Below are 22881 nucleotides of genomic sequence, written 5' to 3' on the forward strand. Positions count from 1 at the left end.
AAATGCTTTCAGAATTGCCAAAACCGACCACTACCAAGTGAAATTCAAAATTGCTTTGTAGTTTTGTTTGCTAGTTTACACACAGAAAGCCTATAGTCAAGAGTTCTGTTCAATACAGACATAGAAAACAAACTTACGGTTGCCAAAGGGGAAAGTGAGGGGAGAGGTAAACTAGGAGTTTAGGAGTAACAGATACACACACTACTATATTTAAACTATATAAACAACAAGGACCCACTGTAGGGCACACAACTAGATTCACTACCTTGTAATAAGCTCTAATGGAAAAGAATCTAAAAAAATATATACAGAGATAACTGAATCACTTTTGCTGTACACCTGAAAATAACACAACTTTGTAAATCAACCTATATTTCAACTTAAAAAAAATCTGCTCAAAAGTGATTTGGGTTTACTTTTCTTCCCTGTGGTTAATTTACTATGCAGTTTAGTTCATTTGTTTACTTCTTTTTGTATTCAATTTTAGGTTTCTTTTTCCCCATCTTTATTGACTTGAATTTTATTTTTTAATAGTAAAACATTCACGTCTCTAAAAGTCAAAACTACCAAAATAGAAAAAAAAAACAAAAAACAAAACTACACCACCTTGAAGATCAGAAACATTCAAGAGCCAGGCACACTCAAGCCACAAGTCCTGACAGTTAAAACACAAGACAATAGATGTGGAGTCAAATCTTGTTACATGAAGTCAGGGAGTTAATGGTCCTTGAAGAAGAGCATTTATGCATGCAGCCAAAACAGGAACATAGCTGAAAGGCGAAAAAACTAGGTGAAAGGGGACATTATACCAAAACCCTTTTTCTAATGTACATGATTTAAATAGCACCACGACAGTCCTGGTCAGACCATCTACGGTCAAAGGAGGACCTAAAGATGTAAGCCTTCACGTCTACCCAAAAATGAGGAAGAAGGTGGTCTTCTCCCCTCCCCACTTTTTCTTCCATTATAAAAAATGTAACCCTTTGTTCTCGGGGCTGCGCTCCCTTGCCTGCAAGCCTGTATCTCTCGCTAGCATCCTATGCTAATAAACTCATTCTACCCCTTGCTTTGCCTCGCGCCGAATTCTTTCTGCAAGGAGACAAAAGAACCTAAACTTCAGTATGTCCTGACACCAGGTGAATAGTTTCAATTAAACGACAGTGGGTTTTAGTCCCCTCCTAAGCCAGGGATTGTGAGTTCATGTCCCAATCTGAGTTTTGGCTGGGTTCAAGTCCCACCCGCAGAGTGCGGTTTCAGGTGGCTACACTGTTAATTTTTCAATGTTACTCTAACAGAGCAATCTTTGTTTTGTTTTGTTTATTCCTTGCACCTACCCAGGTTACATAAGAACTCGCCCACGTTTTCTGGCTACGGGAAAGCCGACCCAAGCCCTGCCCCTAATACTCGCAAGTGGGACACGGCACCTGGGACGGAACCAGGAGCCCTCCGCGGGCCGGCTGGAATCACGGCGCACAGCGCATGCGCACACTAGCGGGCCCGGGGGTCCCGCGGGGAGGCGCGCGAGTGCGGCGGCGCTGCCCGCCTGGGAGATCTCTTCGTCGCCTTTCTGGAGGCCCCGCCCCCTCTCGCTGGCTGGAGCGGGTGGGCTGGCCTTTCTCGGGGCTGCCCCGCGGCCCTCACGGACCACACCGCCGTCCGCGCTTCGGCGCTGGGCTTGTCCCCACCGACCCCGACCCCCGCCCTGAGCCGCGCGGCGCCCCGAATACTTCTGAGCGGAGGCTGGCCGGCACCTCCCCCTGGGGTCGCCCGCGTGTCCCCGCCGCGCGCTGCGCCACCTCGTGGTCGCCCGAGCACCGCGCGGGCTGGAGCCACGCGGAGGGCTCGCTAACGCCTCGGCTTCTGCGGCGCCGGGGGGCCCCTCCAGCGTTAGGCGCGGGGACCACCCTCGGGGGAGACAGCCCACCGATGCTTCTCTTCTTGAGCCTTCTCTCCCCACCACGTGCGCCTTGTGGACCTTTTATTTTTCTAACCCTCCTTCCTGCAGCCGGCCAGTCTCACACCGTTACTCCAGCCTTATAAATCCTTATCTCAAGATGCTCAGCAAAGAGAGGCCCCCCGCTTGCCTTCTCTGGTCTCACCCCGGACACACAGCAAATACATGGGGTCTTTTCCAACACCAGCAACCAATTCTCCAACTCTCTGTCCCCACTTCAGACGGCAGCCACGAACGGGGTACCCAGACTACCCGCATTTCTAAGGCCCGGCCGGCTACAAACGGCGATCACACCATCCAGCCCCTCAGGTTTGACAATTCCCTGGAACGCACGGAACTCAGCAAAGCGCTGTACTTACTACTTCCGGCTCGAGATGCACAGAAGGAGTGGGAACCCAGAGGTTCCTCGCTTTCTCCCAAGTGCCACCCTGACAGCGCTGCTCTCTGAACCCCTTCGTTGAGGGTTTTCTTATGGAGCTTTCTTTAAGGCAGGTCGGGAGAAAGTGCCAAACCTCTAATCATTGGTTGCCTCGCCTGGCTACCAGCCCATCCTAAGCCAGCTAGAAGCTCGCCAATTATCACCTCATTAGCATAAACTCATAGGATTGAAAGGAGATCACTATGAATAACAAAGATGCTCTTATCACTCAGGGAATTCCAATGATTTCAGGAGATGGGGGCCAAGAATTGGGGATAAAGACCAAATATGTTTTTATTATACCGCACTCTGGCAAACGTTTAACCCCTATTAATCATGAGAAAAACGTTAGACAAATTCTAATTGTCAAGGTCATCTATAGGAAGGAGAACCCGAGAACTTCACAGCCAAGAGAACCCTAAGGAAATGCTTAACTATAATGTGGACTCTAGATGAGATCCTGGGATAGAGAAAGGACCTTAGGGAAAACAGGAAATCTGAATAAAGTATGGACTATAGTTTTTAAAAATGTATCAATGTGGGTTTCTTAATTTCAACAAACATACCATACTTATGTAAGATATCAGTAATGAGAAACTGGTGTATACAAATATTGAATCATTATGTAATAGACCTGAAAGTAATATAACATTAAACCTTAAGTATACCTCAATAAAAAATAATGAGAAACTGGTTTAAGGAACACTTTGCACTATGTTGCAAATTTTCTGTAAATGTAAAACTATTCTAAAAATATCAAAAATAAACTTTAGAAAAAAAGGCCCCTTGGGACTTCTCTGGCAGTCCAGTGGTTAAGACTTTATGCTCCCAATGCAAGGAGCATGGGTTTGATCCCTGGTTGGGGACCTAAGATCCGGCATGCTGCTTGGTGGGGCCATAAATAAGTAAATAAATAATTTTTTTTAAAGAGGCCCTTCAATTTTTAGAACCTACCTGCTTTAAAAGGCAGAGAGAGAGCGAAAGAGACATCTTGTAAATGACCACTTTGTTGTTATATACACGGTAACGTGTATGGCTGACAGTTGAGAAAAGACTGCTGGAATTGAGAGTTGAGAAAAGACTGGGATATGGACATGCCATGGTGATATGCATGTATCAGACACAAAGGGAGCGTGAGAAAAAACCCACCTGCCAGAGCTGCAAAGGAAGTGATGTGATCTTGAAACCGTGCGCCTCAGACTGGGACTTGAACCCGAGTGTCAGGACTCGAACCCAGCCAAAACTCAGATTGGGACTTCAACTCAGCCAAAACCCAAGATCTTCCAACTGAGATCACACACCTGGTTTCAGAACTTAATGAAGCTCAGGTTCTTGATGTCTCATCACAGGAAGAATTCAGTGAGAGACAAAGTGATAGGTAAGAAGTTTATTTAGAGAGAAACACACTCTGCAGACAGCCTGTGGGCCATCTCAGGAGGTGAGAAAGGCCCCAGGGTATGAGGGTTGTCAGTTTTTTTAAGAGTGGGTATTTTCATAGGCTAATGAGTGGGCGGAGTATTCCAGAATTGGGCCGCGGCCCACTTTTGGACCCTCATGGTCCGCCTTGGAGCTGTCATGGCGCCTGGAAGGTGACTTGTCTGCCATCTTGGGCCCATTTGGGTCTAATCAGTTTATGTCGTGTCCTGAGGCTATGTCATTCTTTGAAAGGTTGTGCCCTGCCCCCTTCCCTCCTGTTTCATGATGAGGAAGGCAGAAATTGGAGTGATACAGCAAAGCAGGAAGCTAGGAAGAGGCAAGGAAGGATTCCCCATCAGGTTTCTGAGGGAGCAGGGCACTGCCCATGCCTTGATTCTGGACAGCTAACCTCCAGAACTGTGAGACAGGAAAATCTAGTTTGTGGTGCTTTGGTGCAGAAGCCCTGGGACATCAATACACCCTACAGAAACCGAGTGGGGCCCTGTGGGACTCCCAGGCACTGAAACCGAGTGGGCACGGAGGCCTCCTTTTGTCCACCATTTCTTGTCCGCAAGACTCCAGCCCCTATGACCTTGCCTGAGTTCCAAAGGGCAGATTCGAACACTTGCTAATCAAGGGAGGAGCAGCCATGAAACCACCGGAGGCGAGATTAAAGGGACCAGAGAAGCTCGTCACAATTAGGAGACCCACCACCTGAGACCCTGCTTATACCCTAATCTCGTGAGAGACCCCAGCTTTGAACCACTGTTATAACACCTGTCATCAAATCCTCTGGGGTTGGGACACACAGTTTTTCCAGGCAGAAGCCTAGTGTGTCCCCTTTGCCTGGCAAAGCAATAAATCTCTCCTTTTCTACTTCACCTAAAACTCTGTCTCCGAGATTTGATTCAGCACCGGTGCACAGAGAGGCCAAGCTTCTGGTAACACTGACACTCCAGTTATCATCTGGAGAAGATAATTTTCACAGGACACATTTTAGAGAGGTGGGAGAAGAGAAAGTCAGGTTCATCATGTTCCATAAACCATGTATACAATATGCCAGTTACTCCAACTGTCCTGTGGAGTAAATCCTTCCAAGGGGACAAGGGAGTGACAAGCCCTGGCATAGAAGCTTAGGTGGCACCAAAGGAAAGGGGATCTGGCATCATGGTGAAAAACTCAGGCACCTCTTCTAGGAGTTTACCCTGCAGATAGTCATATATGTGCAAAACGGTGAATTGTTTACGTATGCATAAGGTTATTCCTTGAGGTATTGTTTGTAATAAGAGAAGGTTGGAAACCACCTAAATCAGGGGAGAGACAGTTACATAAATGTTGGTACTCCACACACTGGAACACTGCACATCTCTTAAAAAAAAATAAAAGGATTATGAAGCTCTCTGTGTATTGATATAGATACAGAAACATCTGGAATATAGTAACCTACCTTTTGTGTAAAAGGCAGGGGTCTGATAAGAAAATATAACTGTACTTGCTTGCATTTGCATAAAGAACCCTAAGTCTGCACCAGAAGCTTTAAGGAGTGGGGACAGAGGGACTTCCCTGGTGGAGCAGAGGTTAAGACTCCATGCTCCCAATGCAGCAGTCCTGGGTTCAATCCCTGGTCAAGTATGCCACAACTAAGAGTTTGCATGCCACAACTAAGAAGCCCATGTGCCACGACTAAGACCCAAATAAATAAATTAAATTAATTAAAAAAAAAAGAGTGGGGACAGAGATGGAGTGGATGGGAACTGGGGTAGGAAGGGGACTTTTCACTCTGTCACTTCTTATGTTGGGTTATTTTTGAGCCATGTGAACATATAATCTACTAATAAAATGAAAATGTAAATGAATAAGGAGGACATCCAGACAACAGGTTTCCAGAGTAAGGAGTAAACTGGATGTATTGAATAGCCAGTGACTATCAAAATCCTAGAACGCTGAGCTAAGAGGTTGGGAATGGATCAGAGAATCATCAGAAGTTTGTTGTTTTTTTAAATAAATTTATTTATTTATTAATTTGCAGTGTTGGCTCCGTTGCTGAGTGCAGGCTTTCTCTAGTTGTGGCGAGTGGGGGCTACTCTTCGTTGCAGTACTTGGGCTTCTCAGTGCGGTGGCTTCTCTTGTTGCAGAGCACAGGCTCTAGGTGTGTGGGCTTCAGTAGTTGTGGCACGTGGGCTCAATAGTTGTGGCTCACGGGCTCTAGAGCACAGGCTCAGCAGTTGCGGCACACAGGCTTAGTTGCTCTGCAGCATGTGGGATCTTCCCAGACCAGGGCTCAAACCTGTGTCCCCTACATTGGCAGGCAGATTCTTAACCACTGCACCACCAGAGAAGCCCTACTCTAATTGTTTTTGACATATATTTCAGCTTCAAGTATATGCCAGCTAGTTTGAGGTTGTTTTCTCTGTGTCCGTATACTTAGGTGTAACTTTTTTGAGTTGTTTCCTCAAATCTAACAGTATTTTCTGTTGTGTCCTGTGAAAATCTTTGACTCTATGTTAAGTAAATATTCAAACTTACGTTAATAAAAACACACGTATCAGGTGTTTTTCTTGTTTTGCTTTATTTTTAGGCTTGTGGGATATTATTTCCCCTACCAGGGATCAAACCCAGGCCCCCTGCATTGGAAGCACAGAGTCCAAACCACTGATCGGCCAGGGAATTCCTCAGGTGTATTTTTTTTTTTTTAAATATTTGTGTATTTGGTTGCATCAGGTCTTAGTTTTGACAGGCAGTCTCCTTAGTTGCAGCTTGTGGGCTCCTTAGTTGCAGCATAGTTCCCTGACCAGGGATCGAATTCCAGGCCCCCTGCATTGGGAACATGGAGTTTTATCCACCACATTACCAGGGAAGTCCCTCCTCAGGGGTATTTTTTTTAACTTTTTTAAAAATTAATTAATTTATTTATTTACTTATATTTGGCTGTGTTGGGTCTTTGTAGCTGCACGCAAGCTCTCTCTAGTTGTGGGGAGGGGGGCTACTCTTCTTTGCGGTGTGCGGGCTTCTCAGTGTGGTGGCTTCTCTTGTTGTGGAGCACAGGCTCTAGGCATACAGGTTTCAGTAGTTGTGGCACACAGGCTTAGTTGCTCCATGGCATGTGGGATCTTCCAGGCCCAGGGATCGAACCTGTGTCCCCTTCATTGGCAGGTGGATTCTTAACTACTGCACCAACAGGGAAGCCCCCTCAGGTGTATTTTTTTTTGTTTTTGTTTTTGTTTTTTTGGCACACGGGCTTAGTTGCTCCATGGCATGTGGGATCTTCCTGGAGCAGGGATCGAACCTGTGTCTCCTGCATTGGCAGGCGGATTCTTAACCACTGCGCCACCTAGGAAGCCCAGGTGTATTTTTAATACACCTCATTGCCCTTGGATTATTATTCTATTCATATATACTTAATAGAGAATAATTTCATTAATTCAGCAAATATTTATCGAGCATCTGTTATGAGACATCTTATGGCAAAAATGTCTAGTTTTCTTTCAGTATCCATTCTCTTCTTTCTCTGTAACAGCAGGATTTTCAACTGGATACACAGTCCTCCAGAATAACGACTGTACAGCCCACCCACTCTTGCAGGTAAGCGTGGCCACATGAACAAATTCACAGCAGGATGTGAGCAAAAGCAATGTGTGCAACATTTGGGTCTTATCCTAAAAGGTAGGGTGAATGACTTTCCCCTCCCTCTCTCCATCCAACTTCTTGAAACTCTTTCATAGGGAGAAGACACCTGAGATCAAGAGGATGGTGGCAACACCTGGAGAAGTTGGAGTAGCAAGATAGAGCCTAAATCCTGCACTAGCTCACTGATCTGGGCTGCATACCAGCTCCAGACCACCTGCCTCCACACTCTCATGTGCAAAATTAATTCCTGTCTTGTGTAAGTCACTAATATTTGGAGTCTCCCAAGTGCAGTCAAATTTATATCCATCCTGACATACAGATTGTTCTGGGTTCTGAGAATACAAAGTGAAGAATACAGTTCCACTCTACTGAGAAGACAAATGCTTTAAAAAGTAACACGATTCATTCGTTTAAAAGGCATTTATGGATGGACCTAAAGATTGTCATATTGAGTGAAGTATGTCAGACAGAGAAAAGCAAACATCATGTGATATCGTTTATATGTGGAAGCTAAAAAAAATGGTACAAATGAACTCATTTACAAAATAGAAATAGAGTTACAGATATAGAAAACAATCTTATGGTTATTAGGGAGGAAACGGGGGGTGAGGGATAAATTGGGAGATTGGGATTGACATATACACACTACTGTATATAAAATAGCTAACTAACAAGGATCTATTATATAGCACAGGCAACTCTTCTCAATATTCTGTAATGACCTATATGGGAAAAGAATTTTTTAAAGAGTGGATATATGTATATGTATAACTGACTCCCTTGCTATACAGCAGAAACTAATACAACATTTTTAAGTCAACTATACTCCAATAAAACTTTTTTAATAAATAAATAAAAGGCATTTATTGAGTGTGGGTTAGGTACCAGGTACTGATCTAGAAGCAAGGTTGAAATAAAGCCACGGGCAGGAAATGAGCAAAGTCATTTACTAGGAATGTGGAGGGGAGACAGATGCACAATGGTTCAGGACAAACGGCCCCAGAAGAGACTGGGACAAGGAGAGATGCAAAAGTTCTGTGTTTGTTTGCCAGGTCGGCCATAACTAAGCCCCACAGACTGAATGACTTCAATGACAGGAATTTATTTCTTCCGGTTCTGGAGGCCACAGGTTCAAGATCAAGTTGTCAGCAGGGCTGGTCTCTTCTGAGGGCCTCTTTCCTGGGCTTGTAAATGCCTGGCTGTCTTCTCCCTGTGTCCTCACATGGTCTTCCTTCTGTGTGTGTCTGTGTCCTAATCTCTTCTTATAAGGACGTCAGTCAGATCAGATAAAGTCCCTCCCATTTGACTCATTTGACCTTACATTACTTCTTTTAAAACCCTATCACCAATTACAGTTATGTTCTGAGATACTGGGGTTACAACTTCATCATTGTGGAGCTCCATACCAAAGTCACAAGACAAAATTCCAAAGTTAACCCAACCCACATAGCAACCAAATTCCCCAGTTAACTCAACCCCCATGGGGATCTTTAACTCATAACTTGGGCTAGCCAATAACCTGACCACATATTAGGGAAAGTATTCACCATATAAGACCCTAGCCTATCACCTAATCATAATTTTTACCTTATGGCTCACTGACCCATCAATTAACACCATTTTCTTAGCAGGAATTTTCCTTGTCTTGGGGTTATAAAAGTTGGCTGCAAGCCCACAAAAAGAGTCAGCTCTCCCCTCTGCCAGGAAGTCGTCCCACTGTCTTTACAGCACCCCTCACTAAACTCTGCTCTTTGTTTTCAATAAACTCACTCTCTTCTGAAATGCTTTGTATCTGGAAATTCTTTTCCAACCTACGCTCAGACCACGACAAGCATATGAATTTGGAGAGGGTACAGTTCATCCCAGAATAAGCCCCCTTTTGGGGGGTGCTGGTTGCACAGCACAGGGCCATGCCTACCATCCCATGCAAAAGGGACAAAAAGACGCCATCCCCGTGAGCTAGGTGAGCTCTAAGGGCCCTCAGGCATCATGTGTGAAGTCCCCATCCTAGAGAGCCAGTCCAGCCCCAGCTGGCATGTAGCTGGTTTCTCTGGAATCCTGGTGGCTGAAGGCAGGTCAGGTGAACAGGAGACTGAGCCCACGGGTGAAGGTATTAAATGATTCTAGTACCAATTCCCCTGTGTGTGGGTTTTCCTCATGCCACCAAGCAATTCTCAGACACCCGCTGGATGTCCTACAACCCAACTCAATTCTGACACCATCTACCTGGTCCCACAAGTTAAAGGCTCAGTCCCCACTCCTAGTCCCAAGCCCACCCTGTCACTCGTGCTTCTGACCAACCAACCATAGATCAGAGGTTCCAACGCCCTCCTCCTTGGGTTCCTTTAAATTGTTAAAGCAGCTCCCAGAACTCAAAGATTTTACTTACTAGATCACCGATTTATTATCAAAGCATATAACTCAGGAACAGCCGGATGGAAGAGATGCCTAGGGCAGTTTATGGGGAGAGGGCTCAGAGCTTCTATCCCTGGAATCTCTCTGAACCCTGTCCTCTTGGGTTTTTAGGGTGACTTCATTACATTAAATCATGCTTGAGAAAATCATTGGCCATTGGGGACTGGTCCAACCTCCAGGCTCTCTCCCCTCCCCCAGGAGACTAACCCTGTCACCACCCACGTGGTTGGTTCCCCTGGTAACCAGCCCCCATCCTTAGGTGCTTTCCAAAACTCAGCTCATTAACATAAACGCAGGTGTGGTTGAAAGGGGTTTGTTATAAATATTATCACTCCTATCACTAAGGAAATTCCAAGGGTTTTAGGATCTCTGTGCCAGAAATGAGCAAAGACCAAATATATATTTAATCACAAGGTCACAAAGTGTCATAGTGTCCATGGGAAAGAGAAAGAGTAAACCAGAGGTGCCAAGTTAGTCAGATCATGGGAGCAGGGCTGACGTCCAGGGCAGGGGCAGGGCCAGAACCGGCAGTAGGGATGAAACCATGCCCCTTAGGGTGGGACTGGAACCCACAGGCCAGGACTCGAACCTGGCCAGAACCCAGATTGAGACGAACCAGCTGTCTTTTATTTTACTTATTTATTTTTTTGACCGCACCACACAGCATGCGGGACCTTAGTTCTCCCACCAGGGATGTAAGCCGCACACCCTGCAGCGGAAGTGCAGATTCTTAGCCACTGGGCTGCCAGGGATGTCCCCCATTGTCTTCTTTTTTTTTTGACATTTTATTTGTTTATTGGCTGTGTTGGGTCTTCGGAGCCCAAGCTACTCTTTGTTGCAGTGTTCGGGCTTCTCATCAAAGGGGCTCTTTTGTGGAGCACGGCCTCTAGGCACGCAGGCTTCAGTAGTTGTGGCCCTACTGTCTTTCAACTGAGATCACACACCTGGTCTCAGGATTTAATGAAGCTCAGGTTCTTTATGTCTCGTTGCAGAAAGAATTCAGTGAGAGACAAAGTGAGAGGTAAGAAGTGAATCTATTTAAAAAGAAAAAAAAAAAAGAGGGAATTTCCTGGTGGCCCAGTGGTTAGGAGTCTGCCTTCCACCACACGGGGCCTGAATGTGATCCCTGGTCAGGGAACTAAGATCCTGCCAACGGTGCAGCCAAAAGGAGAAAAAAAAAAAGAAGTGGATTTATTTAGAGAGATACACATTCCATAGACATAAAGCAATCTGTCTCAGAAGACTAGTGGCCCCAGGGCATAGAGTTGTCACAGAAAGTGAGAGTGGCCAAGCGAGAAACACACTCCGTGGAGTAGGACCATCTCAGAGGGCGAGAGGCCCTGAAATATGGGGTGGTTAGTTTTTATGGGCTGGGTAATTTCATAGGCTAATGAGCGGGAGGATGATTCCAGCTATTTAGGAGAAGGGGCGAAGATTTCCAGGAATTGGGCCACCGCCCACTCTTTGCCTTTTATGGTCGGCCTTGGAGCTGTCCTGGTGCCTGTGGGTGTGTCATTTAGCCTGTGCTCATATATTATCACGATGGGCTGTATACTGAGGCTCAAGGTCCACTGGAAGTCGAATCTTCCGCCATCTTGGGCCTAGTTGGTTCCAACCAGTTAATGTCATATCCAGTGGCCGTGTCATTCTTTTCAAGGTTGTGCCCTGACCGCCTCCTCCTGTTTTAGGGACATCAGAAAGGACTGGGGCAGGGATGAGCATATGCATCCAGGCTGCATCCACGCCAATGGGAAAATGGGCTTCCAGGTAGAACCAGCTCATATCTGGAATTGTATGATGACCTTAGGTTCCTGTCCTGAGGGACAGAGACCTATTGAAACAGGAGGCAAGGGGGCAGGGCACAACCTTTGAAAGAATGACATAGCCCAAGGACAAAACATAAACTGATCAGAACCAAATGGGTCCAAGATGGCGGACAAGTCACCTTCCAGGTGCCATGACAGCTCCAAGGTGGACCATGAGGGTCCAAAAGTGGGCCGTGACCCAATTCTGGAATACTCCGCCCATTCATTAGCCTATGAAATTACCGACCCTTGCAAAAACGGACAACCCCCATACCCTGGGGCTTTTCTCACCTCCTGAGCTGGCCCTCATGCTCTCTAAATAAATCTCTAAATAAACTTCTTACCTATCACTTTGTCTCTCACTGAATTCTTCCTGTGATGAGCCATCAAGAACCTGAGCTTCATTAAGTTCTGAAACCATGTGTGTAACCTCAGTTGGAAGATCTTGGGTTTTGGCCAGGTTTGAGTCCCAGCATGTGGGTTCAAGCCCCAATCAGGGTTTTGGCCGGGTTCAACTCCCAGCCACGTCAGTTCGAGTCCCAGTCTGAGTTTAGCTGGATTCAAGTCCCAGCACGTGGGTTCAAGTCCCAATCTGAGATGCACGGTTTCACTATTTTCTTGTGCACCTATGGGCAGGCTGCACCAGTCCTTGGGGAGATCCTCTTCCTGACCAGTGCCCCATGTTTTACTGGGCTGGGACAGTAGCGGACTGCCGCCTGTGCTAGGCATGAGCTTGACCCACCTAGATGAGCTGGCCAGCAGGACCTCACAGAAGCCTGGAAACCCTTAGTTTAAAATGCTACACCCAATCCCAGGGGCGCTTCTGCTCCTCATCAGAGGGGATGGGCGGTAAGCTGGGCAACTCTGCTCATCTTTATTTCAAAGGTTTGAAAAACATTGCATTTCCAGGAGCCATAGGTACCAAGGATTGTCTTCCTTTTTCCTCCTCATACTCTCCATTTGTTCCTCTCTTAGCTCCATTAAAATATGTGTACATCAAAAAGTGTTTTCATTTTCAACACCATAAAAACCCAGAGGGCCAGAGGAAAGAGGGAGGGTCTGAATTCAGCTTATCAGAGTAGAAGCAGAATTTCAGCTCCACCCAGAGCCTGGAGAGTCTGTTTGGAGGATGATCAGGATGAGCTATTGGTCTTGCTGCCACCATCCAATCACCTCCCCAACACAGTTCATCCTTCCCCTGGATGGGGTCCTGGGACTGTCACGTGAGATCAGTTCTAACAGGTGGCAGCAGGAGCCCTGTCTTCTGGGTGGCATGCTTGCTAAGCCCCTGTTAAAAAGAAAACCAAAGGACCAAAATGGTGTCACTGGTGCTAAATGCCCATGATACCAAACCCAGATTTAATACCTAGCCTAATTGCAGTTTTGACCTTCCCCAGAAATGTGATCTTAACCAAACAGTCTGGAATTTTCTGGTCAGCACCAAGGAAGTTATCAGTCATGTGGGACTTCTCTGTTCCCCAGAGGAAGAAGAGGTGATCTGCATGATAAAACCCTTGCCTCCGGGAGTCCTGGTTGTCCAATGGTTAGGACTCCCGGGCTTCCACTGCAGAGGGCACAGGTTTGATCCCTGGTTGAAGTGCAGCCAAAAAAACCAACCAAACACCAAAAAAAAAACTGAAACCAAACCCTTGCCTTTCCCTTTCCCCAAAAAAGAATGTCCTGGACTGAAAACAATCCTTTCTTTTCTTTTGCTGATAACTCCCCTGCCCCACCCTCCTTATAAAAACCTTCCATTTCTGTACAATCCTGTGGAGTGCCCACCCTTCTGGCTGGCGGACAGGATGCTGCCTAATGAGTGAAACGCCTATTAAAGCCATTAGAGCTTCAAATTGACTTGGTTGGATTTTGTTTTTTAACACTCCAGACTCTGGAGAGAGCCTGCCTGGGTTCATGCCTCATCCCTGATTTTCTGGGTGACCTTGAAGAAATGATCTAAAATGGTATTCTTCACTAAATTTCTTTCCAAATTTGAATATAAACTTCCTAATGTAGGCACAGAACTTGTCTATCTTGTTGCTGCTGAACCCCAAGCACTAAAAAAATGTTCCAAATATAGTAAGTGCTGCAAAAGTACTGAAGAAGTAAGTAGAAGTAAAAGAGATACAAAAAGACATGGAAGTGGGGCTTCCTAGGTGGTGCAGTGGTTGAGAATCTGCCTGCCAATGCAGGAGACACGGGTTTGATCCCTGCTCCAGGAAGATCCCACATGCCGCGGAGCAACTAAGCCCATGTGCCACAACTATTCAGCCTGCGCTTTAGAGCCCCTAAGCCACAACTATTGAGCCCATGTGCTGCAACTACTGAAGCCCACGTGCTTAGAGCCTGAGGTCTGCAACAAGAGAAGCCACGGCAATGAGGAGCCCGTGCGCCACAACGAAGAGCCCCCACTCACCGCAACTAAAAAGGAAGCCCGGGCACAGCAAAAAAGACCCAACACAGCCAATAAAATAATAAATAAATAAATAAATAAATAAATAAATTTATTAAAAAAAAAAGACATGGAAGTGAACATTAAACTTTGTCCTGAAAAAAAAAAATTGAACTTCTCCATGATTTGGTTTCCTCCCCTGCAAAATATGGATACTACTACTCTCTCCCTTATATGTCTGTGCCCACTGAGTGAATTAATATCGTAAACCACAGCACCAGGCACGTAGTAAATGCTCAGTGAATGTTAGCCAAAGTTACGATGACTACATTAGCTATTATGAGTGCAGTAGGCAGGACATTTCCTGAGCTTCTGTCATCTGGCTCCTGAAATGGAGAAGGGCCAGGAATTGACAACACAGGTTACTTCTAGCTCAGGATCTGGGGTCTGGCTTCCCTGGTATTGTTTGTCATATCTGTATCTGTATCTGTATCTATATCAGCATCTGTATCTGTATCTATATCAGTATCTTTTTTTTTTCACATAGCACTGCAAAGGAGCAGGCAATATATAAAGATGCATTTCTTTGTCCTCCTACAGACACAGTTAGAAGAGTGAATATTAGCTACAACTATGGAGGATGTATTTGGGCGTTGCCTGGTGGTTCAGTGGTTAGGACTCTGCCCTTCCACTGCATGGAGCACAGGTTCGATCCTTGGTCAGGAAATTAAGATCCCACACGCTGCCCAGTGTGGCCAAAAAAAAAAAAAAAAGGCTAGATGGAGCTAGATGGAGGATGTATTCATCTCCTGGGGCTGCCATAACAAATTACCACAAACCGGGTGGCCTAAAATAACAGAAATTTATTTTGTCACAGTCCTGGAGGGCAGAAGTCTGGAATCGAGGTGTCTGCAGGTTGTTTCCTGGAGGCTCTCAGGAAGAATCCCCTGCAAGCCTCTCTCCTGGCTTCTGCTGACTGCTGCACTCCTCAGAGTGCCTTGCCTTGCTGAGGTCCTGTTCCAGTCTCTGCCTCTGTTTTCACATCTTCTCCCTGTGTCTCTGCTTCAGCTCTCCCTCTGCCTTTCTCTTTTAAAGATTTTTTTTTTTTGATGTGGACCATTTTTAAAGTCTTTATTGAATTTGTTACAATAGTGCTTCTGTTTTAAGTTTTTGCCTTTTTTTTTTTTGGTCGGGAGGCATGTAGAATCTTAGCTTCCCCAATCAGGGATGGAATCTGTACCTCCTGCATTGGAAGGAGAAGTCTCAACCACTGGACCACCAGGGAAATCCCTCCCTCTACCTTTCTCTTATAAGGACATCTGTCCTTTGATGTAGGCTTCTCTCTAAACCTAATTACATTTGCAAAGACCCTTTTTCTAAGTAAGGTCATATTCACAGGTTCTGGGGGTTAGGACATGGACCTATCTTTTGGGGCCACTATTCAGTCCTCTCTAGGTGGAATACCATCCTAATTAAATTGGGCCACTGCTGTGTACTTCTTCATTTTCTTCCCAAGCTAACCACAGTTACAGCTACACAGTCTCCAACACCTCCTATGCATCAGATGATTTTGTAGACACCAGGATATAGTAGTGAACAAAAACGGACAGAAGCCTTGCCTTCATGGAGCTGACATTCTATTGGGAGATGGAGACAATAAATAAAATAGATTTTTAAAATAGTATGTTAGGAACTTCCTAGGTGGCACAGCGGTTAAGAACCCGCCTGCCAATGCAGGGGACATGGGTTCAATCCCTGGTCCAGGAAGATCCCACATGCCATGGAGCAACTAAGGCCTTGCGCCACAACTATTGAGCCCATGTGCCACAGCTACTGAAGCCTGCACGCCTAGAGCCCATGCTCTGCAACAAGAGAAGACACTGCAATGAGGAGCCCGCGCACTGCAATGAAAAGTAGCCCCCACTCACTGAAACTAGAGAAAGCTTGTGTGCAGCAACAAAGACCCAATGCAGCCAATAAATAAATAAAAATAAACATTAAAAAATAGTATGTTAATATCCAAAAAAAAACGAAAGCACTAATTCTAGAGGGTACATACACCCCAATGTTGATAGGAGCATTATTTACAATTGCCGAGGTATGGAAGCAACCTGAGTCTCCATCAATAGATGAATGGATAAAGAAGATGTGGTGTATATATATACAGTGGAATAAAGAATGAAATTTTGTCATTTGCAGCAACATGGATGGACTTGGAGGCCACTATGTTAAGTGAAATAAGTCAGAGAGAGACAAATACTGTGTAATATCATTTATATGTGGAAATCTAAAAAACACAACAAACTAGTAAATAAAACAGAAAAGAAGCAGACTAACAGATAATAGTAAAATACTAGTGGTTACCCGTGCGGAGAGGAAAGGGGGGTAAAACAATATAGGGGTATAGGATTAAAAAAGGGTTATTATGGCATTATGTGAAATCATGTATGTGAACCTTCTGAAAATTGTAAATTCTAGAATTTTTTTAAAAAGAAGCTAAAAATAATACGTTAAATGTGGTAAGCACCATGAACAAAAATAAAGCAAGAAAGGAAGGAGAATAGGCAAAGCTGGGGGGGCAGGGTGTGTGTGAGAGAGAGGGGGAGATATTTTATTTTTATTTTTATTTTTTTGGCCATATGGCCTGACATGCAGGATCTTAGTTCCCCGACCAGGTTTCAAACTTGTGCCCCCTGCCGTGGAAGTGCAGAATCTTAACCACTGGACCGCCAGGGAAGTCCCAAGAGATACAAGTGTCCAGGGAAAGCATCATCCTCAGGGGACAATTGAGTAAAGACCTGAAGAAGGTAAGGGGCAGGTTCACCTGAGAGGTGAGTGTGTCTGGGATGTTCCTGGTCCTCTCACAGGCCAGAGGCCGGGGCTTTAGGGGCAGGGATGGAGGAGAGAGCACTAGATAAGGTCTGGGAGGTAAGGGGTCGGCGGGGAGTTCAGGCAGGGCCTTGTAGCCATCGTTATGGTCTGGCTTTAACACAGGGTGTATCTGGAGGTGGTTCCAGTGTCCAGATGTCAGGTATCACGTGGTTGAGCTCTGGACATCCACAGTCACAGAGGGAAGGAAGCTTGATTACAAAATGTTTCCCCCATTCACACCTGGCACACAAATTTCATGCTAATTGTTTTTTCAAAAACAGATTCAAGCCTTAAAATAAAAATTCAAAACCAAATACATGTCATCTAGAATTCTCACTCCTGAGTATATACCCAAAAGAATTGAAAGAGGGGACTCATGAATGCTGTTCATACAGTATTATTCACAATAGCCAAAAGACAGAAACAATTCAAATGTTCATTGCCAGGTGAATGGGTAAACAAAAGGGATCTATTCACACAATGGAATATTATCCAACCTTGAAAAGGAAGGATAGTCTGACACTTGCTACAACATAGTTGAACCCTGAAGACCGTTTTTGTTTTTTTAATATTTATTTATTTATTTGGCTGCGCTGGGTCTTACTTGCCACACGCGGGATCTAGTTCCCTGACCAGGGATCAAACCTAGGCCCCCTGCATTGGGAGTGCAGCGTCTTAACCACTGGACCACCAGGGAAGTCCCAAACCTGGAAGATTGTTAGAAAACCAAATTCAACTGAGTAACTTGTAAAGATCTTCTTGGTTTTATTCAAGGATTTATGCATCAGGGAACATCCAATCTAGCAGATTAAAAGAGCTCTGAGGAGCTGTACAAAATGAAAGACTTTTATAGGAGAAGTGAGCAGGAATGAGAAGTTAGTAGGGCAAAAAGCAGATTGGTTTTGGCAAGGTCACTTCTTTTCAGGGGAAGGCAGGATCTATCAGGCAGGTGACCTCACCAGTGCTGAGCAGCTGAGGACTGATTGACTAATTTAAGATTCCATTTCTGAAGGAGGCCAAGCTGTAATTAAGTCTTGATTTGGTGATTTAATTAGCATCAGGGCTTAGCATCAGTGACTCCAGTTGGGGCTTGGTGTCCTTTTTTTTTTTTTAAAGATTTATTTATTTATTTTTGGTTGTGTTGGGTCTTCATTACTGTGCACGGGCTTTCTCTAGTAGTGGTGAGCAGGGGCTACTCTTCCTTGAAGTGCATGGGCTTCTCATTGTGGTGGCTTCTCTTGTTGTGGAGCACGGGCTCTAGGCATGCGGGCTTCAGTAGTTGCAGCACGAGGGCTCAGTAGTTGTGGTGCACAGGCTTAGTTGCTCTGTGACATGTGGGATCTTCTGTGACCAGGGATTGAACCCATGTCCCCTGCATTGGCAGGCGGATTCTTATTTATTTATTTGCTGTGTTGGGTCTTCATTGCTGCACACTTATGGTGAGTGTGGGCTCCTCTTCATTGTGGTGCAAGGGCTCCTCACTGTGGTGGCTTCTCTTGTTGCGGAGCATGCGCTCTAGGTGTGTGGGCTTCAGTAGTTGTGGCACATGGCTCAATAGTTGTGGCTCACTGGCACTAGAGCTCAGGCTCAATAGTTGTGGTGCACGGGCTTAGTTGCTCCTTGGCATGTGGTATCTTCCTGGGGCAGGGATCGAACCTATGTCCCCTGCATTGGCAGGTGGATTCTTAACCACTGCACCACCAGGGAAGTCCCTTGGTGTCTTTTTTTTTTTTTTAATTATTTTTTTGGGGTACACCAAGTTCAATCATCTGTTTTTATACACATATCCCCGTATTCCCTCCCTCCCTTGGCTCCCCCCCCACCCTTGGTGTCTTATTTTTAACAGGACATTATGCTAAGTGAAATAAGCCAGTCACAAAAGGACAAATATTGCAGTTTCATTTATATGAGTTACCTGGAATAATCAGCTCATAGAACTGAAAGTAGAATAGAAATTACCTGGCACGAGGGAGGGGGAAATGGAGTTATTATTTAATGGGTGCAGAGTTTGGATGATGAAAGGGTTCTGGAGATGGGTGATGGTGATAACTGCACAACAATGTGAGTGTAACTGATGCCACTGAATCATAATTAAAAATGGTTAAAAAGGTGAATTTTAGTTGTTTGTATCTTGCCACGCTCTAAAAAAATAAAAATTAATTAACTAATTAAAAAACACCAAAATACCAAATACATTACTTACTCCCATGGGACAAATACATATATTTTTTGTCTCCAAAAATCTTTTAGAAAACAACAACAGCAACAGCAGTAACAACCTCTTGTAACTTCCGAATCAGCTTTCAGAGGCAGGGAGCGCTTTGCGGAGCGGATAACAGGAAATAGGGTCTGCCTAAACAGAAGGAAAGGAAATGGTCATTTCCCTGCTTGTCTTCAGCACTGTTTATGTGAAAATATTCTGCCCTCTTAGATGTTTTGACTTTTAGTATCCTCCTCCTAGGCAAGCCGGAAACCCTGAGGGTTAATGCCTTTATTCTTTGTTTTTAAGCAACAGCTGAAAGTCAGCATATGAAAAAGAATTTTTAATTAAAGAGAGCAGAACAAGAAACAGAATCTCAGTTTTATCTATTTCCCATACTGCCTCTCAGGTAGGAATTTACATACTTGAAGTTACACCATTTTTCCCAGTTTATAAATCATGGGCCTAATTACGTTTACAATTTCTAAACCCTTCACCAAATACTTCCTCTAGCATAATGATCTTCTTGGATCCAAAAAAGTTTAAGAAAGAGTCATAACATATTTGGTAACACAAAAGGCCTTTGAATTCCCAAATACCTCAACAGCACTTTCATTTCCTGTATTTTAATTCCTTTCCCTTCAGAAAAAAGAAATTAAAAAAAATTGCAAGACCTTTATTCTATATTACCAGTGAATTTATTTTTCATTACATATATTTTGATAAAAAACATGCATAATTTAAAAACTATGGTTTGTAGAGTCACATTCCACCTCCTTGGGGGCTGAATATCTACATAAACTTTTTAATTTTATTTTTTTATTGAAGTCTAGTTGATTTGCAATGTTATTTTAGTTTCAGGTGTACAGCAAAGTGATTCAGTTTTTTTTTTCTTTAAGAAGCTTTATTGAGATACAATTGACATACAATAAACTGCATATATTGAAAGCGTACAATTTGATATTTTTTTCTTATTAGTAATGTATATATGGCAATCAAGTGATTCAGTTTTATATATAAATTCTTTTTCAGATTCTTTTCCCTTATAGGTTATTACAAAATAGTGAGTAGAGTTCCCTGTGCTACACAGTAAATCCTTGTTGGTTATCTGTTTTATACGTAGTAGTGTGTATATGTTAACCCCTAACTCCTAACTTATCCCCCCCTTTCCCTTTTCCTCTTTGGTAACCATAAGTTTCCTTTCTGTTTCTGTGGGTCTATTTCTGTTTTGTATGTAAGTTCATTTGTATCGTTGTTTTTTTTAGACTCTACATATAAGTGATATCATATGATATTTGTCTTTCTCTGCCTGGCTTACTTCACTTAGTATGATAAGCTCTAGGTCCATCCACATTGCTGCAAATGACATTATTTCATTCTTTTTTATGGTTGAATAATATTCCATTGTATATACATACCACATCTTCTTTATCCATTCATCTGTCAATGGACATTTGGGTTGCTTCCATGTCTTGGCTATTGTAAATAGAACTGCAATGAACATTGGGTTGCACGTATTTTTTCAAATTATGGTTTTCTCCGGTTTACATAAACTTTTTAGAACTGTTCTGTTAAGAATACTTGACTAGGGACTTCCTAGGTGGTGCAGTGGTTAAGAATCCCCCTGTGGAAGGTTGGAGGGGGGATGAGTTGGGAGATTGGGATACCAAATTTTACATGCTAAATATATGCAGTTTGTTGTAAAAAATTAAAAATTTAAAAAGAAAAAAAAAAAAAAAACCCTGCCAATGCAGGGGACATGGGTTCGAGCCCTACTCCAGGAAGATACCACATTCTGTGGAGCAACTAAGTCCATGCACCACAACTATTGAGCCTGCGCTTTAGAGCCCATGAGCCACAACTATTGAGCCCATATGCACAACTACTGAAGCCCACATGCCTAGAGCCTGTGCATTGCAATAAGAGAAGCCACAGCAATGAGGGGTCCATGCACCACAATGAAGAGTAGCCTCTGCTCGCTGCAACTAGACAAAGCCTGTGTGCAGCAACAAAGATCCAACACAGCCAATAAACAAAAAAAAAAATAAATTTATTTTAAAAATAAAGAATACTTGCCTGTTCTGCCCATTTATTCATTTATTCAATATTTATTGATATCAGTATGAACTCAATAATATTTATTGCATACTTTGGGTTACAACCTAATACTGCTTTATTTTGTTGTTCAAATTGTTCCAGCTGTGGACATTGTTGTCTTACATGTGTTTGGCAGAAAGAAAAACAAAACAAAAAGACAAAACTGAGTGGGGATGGGGATAAATTAGTAGTTTGAGATTAACAGATACACACTGCTATTTACATTTCCACTTATAATGGAAAAGAATCTGAAAAATAGTATGTATAACTGAATCACTTTGCTGTACACCTGAAAATAACACACATTGTAAGTCAACTATACTTCATTAAAAAAAACAAAAATAAAAACTGAGTACCTACTCTGTGCAGGTGCTGTCTTGGGTTCTTTTTGACCTTTAAATTTATTTTTTTGGCATTGGTTTCTAAAGCGCATGTACCCAGCAGGATCAAGAGTGCTAGCTGTCTAAGCAGATGGTGACTTTGCACCAGTTATCTAACCTCTCTCAACCCCTGTTTCTTAATCTGTTAAACAGAAATAATGCCTGTTTGCAGGGTTGGGGTGAAGATTAAATGTATAACTTATAAAAGTAATACATGTTCCACAAAAGGACAAATGACTCCTATTCTACAAGTCTGGAATAGTCAAAGGCAAAATAGAATGGTGGTTCCCAGGGGCTGGGGCGAGGGAAGAATGGGAAGTTAGTGTTTAATGGGTACAGAATTTCAGTTCAGGATGATGAAAAAGTTCTGGAGATGGATGGTGGTGATAGTTGCACAACCACGTGAGTCTACCTGCCACTGAATTATATTTGAAAATGCTTACAATGGTAAATTTTATGTGTATTTTACTATGCATACACAAAAGTAATATAGGCTCATTGTCGAAAATTTAGAAAACATTTAAAAAATGTTTAAAATCCTTAGTAATTCCAGTACTCAGTGGCCAAATTTGTTGTCATTTGTATCCTGTTTGGATCCTACTCATTCAACTTTGTTCTTTTAACATCACACGTGTTTGCCCATGCTGTTCAAGTTAGTAAACATTTTTATTAGCTGCATGATATTCCACTATCATTTATTGAATCACTGTCACATTTTCAGACATACTTTTCAACATTATAAGAAAACACTATAATGAACACCTCTCTATGATTAAATACATTTTCATCACCATTTTGAAATATGTCTTTAATGTAGACAAAGAAATAGAGTTACTGGGCCAACAGGTGAACATTTTTTAGGCATGTGACGTAAGTTGTCATACTTTTCTGAAGGTACCCCGATTGCACAGCCACAGGCTACCTGAAGACTCTCATTCGAAGTCTCCCACAGTAGTTGCCCACTGTCCATTTATAAAATCCTTTTTGGGGCTTCCCTGGTGGCGCAGTGGTTAAGAATCCGCCTGCCAATGCAGGGGACACAGGTTCGATCCTTGGGCTCAGAAGATCCCACATGCCTCGGAGCAACTAAGCCAGTGAGCCACAACTACTGAGCCTGCATTCTAGAGCCAGAGAGCCCATGCTCCGCAACAAGAGAAGACACTGCAGTGAGAAAACGGCACATCGAAACGAAGAGTTGCTCGCCACAACTAGAGAAAGTCCGTGTGCAGCAACAAAGACCCAATGCAGCCAAAAATTAAAAAACAAATACATAAATAAATTAAAAAAAAAAAGAAAATCCTTTCTCTAT

At 43.7% G+C, this 22881-nt stretch overlaps 1 non-coding gene across 1 annotated transcript; it reads right to left on the reverse strand.

Moving 5' to 3' along the window:
• Positions 1–17519: 17519 nt before the first annotated feature.
• On the reverse strand, positions 17520–17592 carry TRNAG-CCC (transfer RNA glycine (anticodon CCC)). Its single transcript has one exon. It is a non-coding gene; the product is annotated as a tRNA-Gly (tRNA).
• Between the last annotated feature and the right edge of the window lie 5289 nt (positions 17593–22881).

This window comes from Hippopotamus amphibius, chromosome 10, assembly GCF_030028045.1.
Source record: "Hippopotamus amphibius kiboko isolate mHipAmp2 chromosome 10, mHipAmp2.hap2, whole genome shotgun sequence".
Classification (NCBI taxonomy): domain Eukaryota; kingdom Metazoa; phylum Chordata; class Mammalia; order Artiodactyla; family Hippopotamidae; genus Hippopotamus; species Hippopotamus amphibius.